General features: G+C 41.9%; 1 long non-coding RNA gene across 2 annotated transcripts; it reads left to right on the forward strand.

Moving 5' to 3' along the window:
* The first annotated feature begins 1,835 nt into the window (after positions 1-1,835).
* LOC144709542 (uncharacterized) lies at positions 1,836-9,925 on the forward strand. Of its 2 annotated transcripts, XR_013583055.1 has the most exons (3): positions 1,836-2,364; positions 9,169-9,256; positions 9,551-9,925. It is a non-coding gene; the product is annotated as an uncharacterized LOC144709542 (long non-coding RNA). The 2 variants fall into 2 exon arrangements; XR_013583056.1 differs by lacking the exon at positions 9,551-9,925 and having other exon boundaries at positions 9,169-9,474.
* Positions 9,926-10,360: the final 435 nt, after the last annotated feature.

A 10,360-nucleotide genomic window follows, 5' to 3' on the forward strand; every position in this document is an offset into this window, starting at 1 on the left:
TCGGAAAATAGTGGGCAGTCTTCAATATCTGACTCTTACATGCCCAGATATTGCTTTTGCCGTCAATAAGGCATGTCAGTCAATGCACGAACCTCAACCCAGTAATTGGGTCTTTCTTAAAAACCTTATGAGATACCTCAAAGGTACTTTCAATTTTTCTCTTCAATTTTATGCTGATTCTCCACATAAATTGCATGTTTTTAGTGACGCAGACTGGGCTGGTGCTCCCTTAGATCGAAAGTCCACAAGTGGTTTCCTGATCTACTTAGGTAAAAATCTTATCAACTGGTCATCTAAAAAACAGACTATTGTCGCTCGCTCCAGCACTGAAGCTGAATATAAAGCTGTAGCTAATGCTACCGTTGGAATCATCTAGATCAAATCCCTTCTTCAAGAACTTCAAATTACTATTCATTCTCATCCAATACTCTGGTGCAATAATCTTGGTGCCACCTACCTCACTAAATCAGGTATTTCATGCCCAGACAAAGCATATCGAAATAGATTTCCACTTTGTCCGTGATGATGTCTCACAAGGGTTAATGCAGGTTTCCTTCGTATCTACACGTGATCAATTTTCAGACTTTCTCACTAAATCTCTTTTCAAGGCTCGATTTTCTGTTCTCAGGTCCAAGCTCAATCTTCACCCATGCTTGAGCTTGCAGGGGAGTGTTAAGGACACAAGGTCAAATATGGCTCAATAGGATCAACCGCCACAATAGCCACACTCACCTCACTCATCACCCACACAGTGGCAGTCATCACCTGCGTCTAAGCCGCCTCAACCGCCAAGGCAGCTGTCATCATTACCTGCCATCAAGCACCACCGCCATCTTCCGTCATGATAACCACTCTCGTATCACGACGGCGGACTTCATTCAAATGTCTTTTGTTCAATGTATAAAACTCAGATACTTGTACCACTATAAGTAAAGTGGTTTGCAACCTGCTTGTGCAGGAAGACAAATACACTCCTATATTCATCGTTCATCTACTCTCTTCTTCATTCTTCAACACTCTATACTTGGGTGGTCTTACTATTGTCCAATGATCTCGTTTGACTCTTCAGGAGCTAACAATCGAGAGAGAAATATTGCGACAGCGAGACAAAGTAAACCGAGAGAGAGAGAGGAAAAGACAGACAGAGAGAGAGAGAGAGAGAGAGAGAGAGAGAGAGAGAGAGAGAGAGAGAGAGAGAGAGAGAGAGAGAGAGAGAGAGAGAGAGAGAGATAGAGAGAGAGAGATATAGAGAGATATAGAGAGAGAGATAGAAAGATAGAGAGAGAGATAGAGAGAGAGAGAGAGATAGAGAGAGAGAGAGAGAGAGATAGAGAGAAATAGAAAGATAGAGATAGAGAGAGAGAGATAGAGAGAGAGAGAGAGACAGAGAGAGAGAGAGAGTGAGTGAGTGAGACAGAGTGGGAGACGAGAGAGAGAACCCAATAGGATCTCGAAATGACTAGCACTCTCCGAATTCTGCGGAGACGACGGAGGGGAGGATATCGCCTCGTGTCCCAAAGCTTACAAAAACAGTTTTTAACCTTTTTATGTTTTGGGTCTACCGCCCAGAGAAAGATGGATTTGTTATATATAGAGAGATTTTGCACGAGCTAAAAGAACAATCGGCACCATATACAGGCATCCTGACCTTGCATTGCGTAAGAAAAATCAAAAGTTTTAATCCACTCTCTAACTAAAAACCCACGCTCAGGATCAGATAGAGAGATGTAGAAAGACATAGAAAGAGACCGCGAGAGAGAGAGAGAGCGACAAAGGAAGAAAGAAACCGCGAGAAAGAGAGAAAAAAGAGACCCAGAGAGGGAAAGACAGCGACAGGGAGCGGAAGTAAACCAAGAGAGAACGAGAAAAGAGAGAGAGAGAGATATTGCCCGAGAGAGAGAGAGCAAGCGATACCGATAGAGAAAGAGGGATTACCAAAAATGCAAAAGTGCGAGAGAGCTGAAGAAAGAAAAACCGAGAGAATCGGAGAAAGACAGTCGGAGCGAGTGAAAGAAAGCGAGCGACAGAAATAATGACCGAGAGAGAGGGAGAAACACAGACCGCAAAAGAGATAAAGAGAGAAAGATTGACCGAGAGAGAGGGAGAAAGACAGACCGCGAGAGAGAGAAAAAGAGAGAAAGATTGACTGAGAAAGAGAAAAGGAGAGAGTGATTGACCGAGAGGGCGGGACAAAGACTGACCGAGAGAATGAGAAAGAGAGAGAAAGATTGATCGAGAGTGAGGGAGAAAAAAAGACAGCGACGGTGAGAGAGAACGAGAAAAAAGAGAAAGAGAGAGATTGCCCGAGCGAGAGAGAGCAAGCGACCGGCGCCCCCACTCTCGTTCTTCGAATCAAGGCAATCGGTGAGTTGTGATTATCGTAAATTGATTCCCCGAGATATGATCCTCGTCATTATCGAACCATGGTTGTGACCGTAATAGAAGTTCGTCTGATAAAAATCCGTTCACCCTTTTAGCTTTTGTAATCCATCGAACATCTTGTGTGTTTCAGAATTCCTCTTTGATTCAGATAAGTTTATTTTTATAAACCTTGGAAAAAGTTAAATAGAGACATTTGCATCTCAATTTACTCTATCCCGACCTCATTCTGGCTTTCTGTGGAACCCTCTCGGCGGTCGACAGAGTCGCCCGTATTTGTCATAAAGTCTTTATATAAAACATCTAGAAAAATAAACGTACATATATCCTGAGTCGACCTCTGTCTGGCATTTTGTTCAACGTCTCTCGGATGTTCAACAGAGCTAACCCCCTTACCTCGTATCAAAATTTTCTCTTGAATTTCTTTATATATATTTTCTACGCTAAAACATAGATAAAAATACATTAAAAAGTCTACCAATCGTATCAAAAATTTCTATCTATATTTAGATCTGCTTTTCTGGTTTTTGGTCCAACTCCACTGGGCGTTCGACTAAATCACCCCCTTTAACTGTCCGAAGATAACCCAGCCAGTTCCCCATGGGGCAGCTGCTGTGTCGACCGTCTTAGGGAGGTCAGTGGTCTCAATAGTGGGCGGGGGCCATTGGACAGAAGGGAGCTCTATCTCGCCAATCTCTGGATTGGCGGGGATTGTTGGGCAAGACCCTCGTATGGTGGAAGAATGAGAGAGGGACGGAGTTTTTGTGAGAAGAAGGCAAGGGGAAAAAATAACTCTCGACTTGTTTCTAAAAGATGAAAAAGCGTACATTTATAGGGAAAAAAGGAAAATAACTGACTAGGAAAACGTGGATCCATGCTCCCACGTTTTCCCGCATCTTTCTCTAAACAACAAAAAGGAAGAACGATTCTTCCGTGCTGCACGTTCTCCATGTTGCTAGTCCCACTTCAAACCACGTCCTGCTGCATCGGGATTATTCCAACAATCTCCCCCATAATCATGATGCATCTCCGAGATAGAGACACTGCCAAGTCGAAGACGAATTTCCACAAACTTGATCCTTCCCAAAGACATTGTGAAAAAATCTGCTAACTGATCTTCAGAACTAACATAATGCAAGCTAACCTTCTTCTCTTCTAGGCATGATCTGATAAAATGAAACCTTGTTTCAATGTGCTTCGATCGGCCGTGAAGCACTGGATTCTTGCTCAAGGCTATGGCAGATTTATTATCTACCATTAACTTCACCGTCTTCTCTTTCTTGTTCTTCAATTCTGCAACTAGACGTGCAAGCCATATTCCTTAGCATGCTGCTCCAGTTATAGCGATGTACTCTGCTTCGCATGAAGATAGGGCAACTACTTTCTGTTTCTTTGAATACCAAGAAATCAAATTTCTTCCGAGGTAAAATGCCATACCCGACGTACTCTTTCTATCATCCACATCTCCGGCATGATCAGAGTCACTATATCCGATCAGTTCACATTCTTCATCTCTTTTCTTGTAGACGAGTCCCAGGTCCAAGGTGCCTTTTATGTACCTGAAAATTCTCTTGATTCCAGTCATGTGTTCAGATGTAGGTTTCTCCATATGCCTGCTCAAAATCCCAACTGGATACATCAAGTCAGGTCTAGTATGAGTCAAATACCTCAAGTATCCAATTATGCTCCTGAATTCAGTAGAGTTAACTGGTGGAGAAGATGCGTTACAGCTGAACTTCTGTCTTGCTTCAAGAGGGGTTTGTACCGCATTGCTTTCTTTCATGCCGGTCTGCTCCAGAATCTTTAGAGCATAGGCTTTTTGACTAAGCCGTATCTCCCCATGCTTCTAATGTACTTCTATGCCAAGATATGAGCTGAGCAATCCAAGATCACTCATCTCAAATTTCTTCTTCATTTCTTCCTTGAATTTCTTGATATCGTCCTCCGTTGATCCAGTCATGATCAGATCATCAACATATATGCCGATTAATAGTACACGGTCGCCGGTGTGCTTCATATAAACAGTATGATCTTGTATGCTTCTAGTGAATCCAAGTGAGATGAGACTCGTATCTAGCTTCACATTCTATGGCCTAGGCGCTTGTTTGAGCCCATACAACGCCTTCTTCAGCTTCAACACAAGCTGCTCTTTTCCTTTCTGAACAAAACCTTCTGGTTGTCTCACATAAACTTCTTCTTCTAACTCGCCATTTAGAAAAGCTGATTTAACATCCAGATGATGTAACTTCCACCCTTCTTGTGTTGCTAAGGCCACCAACACTCGTATCGTCTCCATTCTTGCAACAGGAGCAAAAACTTCATTAAAATCAACACCGAGTTTTTGAACATACCCTTTAGCAACCAATCTTGCTTTGTAGCATAGAATTTCTCCACTCGGACTCTTCTTCACCTTGTAAACCCATTTGAGACCGATAGGCTTACATCCGGATGGCGGAGGGACAAGTTGCCACGTCTTGTTTCTTTCAATGGATTCCATTTCTTCTATCATGGCCTTCTTCCATTCTTCTTCTTTGCATGCCTCAATATGATCTCGTGGCTCCTCTAAGATCAAAATACACTCCTCTGGATCAAGATGAATCTGATCTGATTCTTCATAGACTTCATTCAGATCTCTATATCTTTCTGGAGTTTGGTTTGATGAGGATGAACCTTCATGTCCTGATTGTTCTTCAGGTGTAGCTTCTTCAGTGCTTGGTCCTTGAGCATAAGAATCCGACTGAATTTGCTCCCCCTGGATGTCATCATCACTAAGTTCAGAAAACCCAGGAATTTTAAGCATACCTCCACTCTCTTCATTTTCTGGATCTTCCCACTTCCATTTTTCTTCTTCTTCGAAAATCACGTCCCTGCTCACGTGAATCTTCTTCTCTACTGGATCAAAACATTTATATGCCTTCGAACCAGTTTCATAGCCAATTAGATTCATAGGATTTCCTCTATCATCAAGCTTCTTCTGATTTCCACCCGTCGTCTTAACATGAGCAATTGAGCCAAAAACCCCCATGTGACTCACATTTAGCTTCCTTCCCGTCCATGCTTGGTAAGGAGTCTTTCCATCTAGGCTCTTCATCGATGATCGATTCAACGTGTAGACGCAAGTGTTGACAGCTTCTCCCCAAAACTTCAATGGCATGTCCTTGCTCTTGAGCATGCTTCGAACAATAGACATGATGGTCTGATTCTTCCTTTCTACTACACCGTTTTGCTGAGGTGTGTAGGGGGCGGTAAGATGTCGCTTGATCCCATGCTGGCCGCAAAACTCCGCAAACTCTTTAGAGAGAAATTCTCCTCCTCTATCTGTTCTTAGACAACCGACCTTCAAGTTCTTCTATGCTTCAACCACGGCTTTAAACTTGGTAAAGATACGAAGAGCTTCTGATTTTTGTCTTAGTATCGATACCCAAGTTAGCCGTGAAAAATCATCAATCAATAACATAAAGTACCTTCCTCCTCCGATTGTTGCTGGCGAAATAGGTACGCATATATTCGCATGCACTAGCTCAAGTGGACGACTTGATGTGAACGAGGTGGCCGAAGGAAATGGCTGTCTATGTTGTTTTCCAGCTACACAATCTCGGCAAAGACTGTCTGGCATATTCAAAGTTGGAATACCGTCGACAATCTGATTCCTTGAAAGTCCGCTTAATGACCGGAAGTTTAGATGGCAGAACCTTCGATGCCACCTCCACGCTTCTTTATGGTCTTCTTGTACTGATAAGCACATCTTCTTTGTGCTTAACTTCAGCAGGTACATTCTTCCTTTTGTCTTCTTGACGTTGGCCAACAATCTTCCTTCACGATCATGGATGGTGAGTCCTCCATTATCCATCACCATTTTACACCCATTCTCGTCTAGCTGACCAAGGGAGAGAATGTTAGTCCGTAATTTAGGGACATAGAGAACATTACCCAATATTACGGATCCATCATCTTCGTCTCAAGGTGGATACTTCCTTTCCCACAGATATCCACTCTAGAGTCATCTCCAAATCTGACCGTCCCGTTAGATATTTATTGAAGATCATGGAATAGAGATTTCTTCCCCGTCATATGGTTGGTTGCTCCAGTGTCGAGAAACCAGAGATCGTCGTTCGTCGATTCTTCACTAACTCCTAGGAGTAACGTCTCCATTTCTTCAATGAACGCCATCAGTAACGTCGGTGGCTCCACTTTGGCTTGGGGAACATTGAGTGTCCGCTCTTTCTTTTCGTTGCGACATTCTGATGCAAAATGCCCAAACTTCTGGCAGTTGTAGCACTGAATCTTGGACTAATCGAAGGGCTTTCGCTCACCCTCATTGCTTCGATCACCAGTGCTCTTGCCGCGTCCTCTTCCACGTCCTCTAGCGCGACCTCTGCCGCGTCCTCTTGAGTGCTTTCCTCTTTCATTCTTCAAATATTCACCACGACCTTTGTTCTTCTCAATCGCTTGTGTCAGCAGAGCTTGCTCCTCTTCTTCAACCTGACGATCTCGGATCTTTGCCTCATGTACTTTTAAAGACCCAATCGCCTCATCGAGAGTCATCGTCTCAAAATCACTGAATTGCTCCAATGTTGAAGTAATTGGATCAAACTTTGCTGGTGTAGATCTGAGTAGCTTCCCTATTACTGATGCTTCAGTAATATCCTCTCCAAGGCTTCTTAACTTTGCCACTATATTGGAGAGTTTACCGGAGAAGTCGTCAATGAACTCGTCCTTGCCCATCTTGAGATTTTCGAAGTCTCTCTTCAGCCCTTGAATTCGAGCCTTTTGAACACGGTCAACGCCCACATTTCTCTTCTTAAGCGCCTCCCAAATCTCCTTTGCAGACTTCTTGATGTCGATTTGTGCTTGGATCTCCTCAGGAATCGCTCCGAGGAGGATTGAGAGAGCCTGACGATCCTTCTACCTCGGTACCGTCTCTTCTTCAATCGCTTCCCATAATCCATGCGCTTCCAGCAACACCTCCATTCGAACAGCCCACAAAGAGTAGTTGGTCTTCGATAGAACAGGAAATAGCAACGGTGGTGCCATATCTCCTGCCTTAGTGCTCCACTTCCCGCTCCGTTGATGGCACGCTCCGCAGAAAAGCTTCCTCCAGCTTGAGACGCCTCTTCACTTCTTCTTGGCATGGTGTGATCTCAACGGGAGAAAGAAAAGAATGCCTCAGGATCCTCTCTGCTCTGATACCAAATATTGGGCAAGACCCTCGTATGGTGGAAGAATGAGAGAGGGATGGAGTTTTTGTGAGAAGAAGGCAAGGGGAAAAAAGAACTCTCGACTTGTTTCTAAAAGATGAAAAAGCGTACAGTTACAGGGAGAAAAGGAAAATAACTGACTAGGAAAACGTGGATCCATGCTCCCACGTTTTCCCGCATCTTTCTCTAAACAACAAAGAGGAAGAACGATTCTTCCGTGCTGCACGTTCTCCATGTTACTAGTCCCACTTCAAACCACGTCCTGCTGTATCGGGATTATTCCAACAAGGATTTGATAAGGAGACATGTCGCCATTCAAGACGTGATTCTGGCCTGGTTCATTGCCGGGGCCCGAGCTGAGCGTTGGCTACATTACTAGTGGAGGGCAGCTCACTCCTGCCAGGGCCACTGACGAGCTCACATTGGAAGTTAAATCCAAATCCCCCATCAGGAGGCCCATGATTTGAGGCGACAATATCTGCCCATACACTTCTCGGACAGGAAGGTTGTTCCGGATTATTTTGCACAGCATAAAAGAAGAATAGATGCCGTAGAGTGGCACCTCATATCCTATGGGTAAGAAACATGAACAGTGTTAAACAAAAAAAAAAAAGTGAGCAAGAGAGAGTGATGAGGAGATTAAGCGAGACCGAGAGAGAAAGAGAGGCATAGAGAGAGAAAGAGAGAGAGACAATGAGAAAGATTCTCCGACAGCCAAAAAGAAAGAAACAGAGAGAATTCGTCAAAGACTGCTGCTAATGTTTTTCTAAAACAAATACACCCCTCTCTGGCTGGTAGACCTGAAGTATAACACATTTAATAGTATTTATGTTAACTTAGAGCCACAAGGAGATATCCTCCCCTGCGTGTCCACGGAATTTTGGTTACAAGACATTTCGATAATTTTCTTGCGTTCTCTCGCTCTCTCTGTCTGTCTATCTATCTATCTATCTATCTATCTATCTATCTATATATCTATATATCTATATATCTATCTATATATCTATCTATATATCTATCTATATATCTATCTATCTAATCTATCTATCTATCTATCTATCTATCTATCTTTCTATCTATCTATCTATCTATCTATCTATCTATCTATCTATCTATCTATCTATCTATCTATCTAATCTATCTATCTATGTATCTATCTATCTATCTATCTATCTATCTATCTATCTATGTATCTATCTATCTATCTATCTATCTATCTATCTATCTATCTATCTATCTATCTATCTATCTATCTATCTATCCATCTATCCATCTAGCTATCCATCTATGGATCTATCTATCTATCTATCTATCTATCTATCTATTTATCTATCTATCCATCTATCTATCTATTTTTTATTATAAATTCTTCATTGATATGAACATGATAATACATTGTTCAAGATGCCCTGCGGTCATACATGTTTGATAGAATATTTCTGTGACCGGTAGATTTCAGAAATTGAACCATATGCATGCTTGGTCATTCTCGTTGCGCGAAATTTCTATTGGCTTTGTCCATGCTTCTTTTTTTTTCCTTCAATTTCCCCTTGTATGAACTTCTTTTGGGGATTTTATCTCTTGCTTGTAGCTTGGTTTTGCTTGCTGATATCTTTCTTAGCATGAAGTTTATTGAGGGTGGCGAGTGTTTGATACTTCCTCTGATGCCCGAGAGCGTGGTACGTCTTCTCGTTCTCATGTTTGCAAGTTTTGGTATCTTGTTGCATTTGCGCTTGCAGCTCTGTTGGGATCCTCGTTCCCGTTGTAGCTTAATCCTATGAATCTGTCATTTACACCAAATAGATGATTATGTAATTGTAAAGATGTATATGTTGATCATGAAACAGAGAATTTGGAAGATAGTCTACATGGGAAAAATATTTTTTCATGAAGATTCTCATAGCTCTTTATTTTATTGTAATTTTGAAATTACCCTACTATCCTTGTGATTTTCATATTCCATGTTATTTTAGGGAGATAGCTGGAGATAATCATAATCACAGTGGCCATGACTGAAACGTATGCTTCAAGTGACACAACAGATACGTTACCAATTAGTTGCACATAGTATACTCCTGTTTCCCCAAAGCCAGTTCCAAATACAGCTGAATTGGATGAGAGTTAGCATCAATCGCCTGGAGAGGAAAATGGATATATGATGATAGAAGATCTGTATTGCTTAGCTCTTGTGTGCCTTTGATATGCTGCCCTAAAAAATTGATCAATAGTATCGTGTGCCTCAACTTCTTGTTTTGCTGTGAATTTTTTGTTTTTTGATGTTTTGGGATTTCATGGATTTCTTTTGATGCCATCGCTTCTGGATTTTTGATGTTTTGGGCTTTTGATGCCATTGCTTCTGGATTATTGAGCTCTGTTCTATCACAGGAATTCTTCGTTTCTCATGATTTGATGTATTAATTTCCCCGGTCGCTTTCGGCTGCATTGATCAAAGACTCTACAGGACCGGGTGTATCATGCTGAAAGTTAGGGCAGTTATTTCCATAATGGTCATGAAAGAATCCAATGTTCTTCCTTATCTTCTCTAGAATATTAGATCATCAAGGTTAGTAAGGGTACTTTATTGTGTATGTATGCATAGTTTACATCTACATAAATAAGAATAAAAATAGGTGTAAGAGAATCAAGTTTTATAGAATAGGGAAGTATTAGTTTTGGAGCCTGAAAACCCAAGAGTAATAAGAAAGGTGGTTAATTTTGTAAACCAAGCTCTAGGTGCTTGTTTCAAACCACAAATTGACTTCTTGAGTTGACATATATGTTCC

The sequence above is a fragment of the Wolffia australiana genome, chromosome 11 (genome assembly GCF_029677425.1).
Source record: "Wolffia australiana isolate 7733 chromosome 11, ASM2967742v1".
Classification (NCBI taxonomy): domain Eukaryota; kingdom Viridiplantae; phylum Streptophyta; class Magnoliopsida; order Alismatales; family Araceae; genus Wolffia; species Wolffia australiana.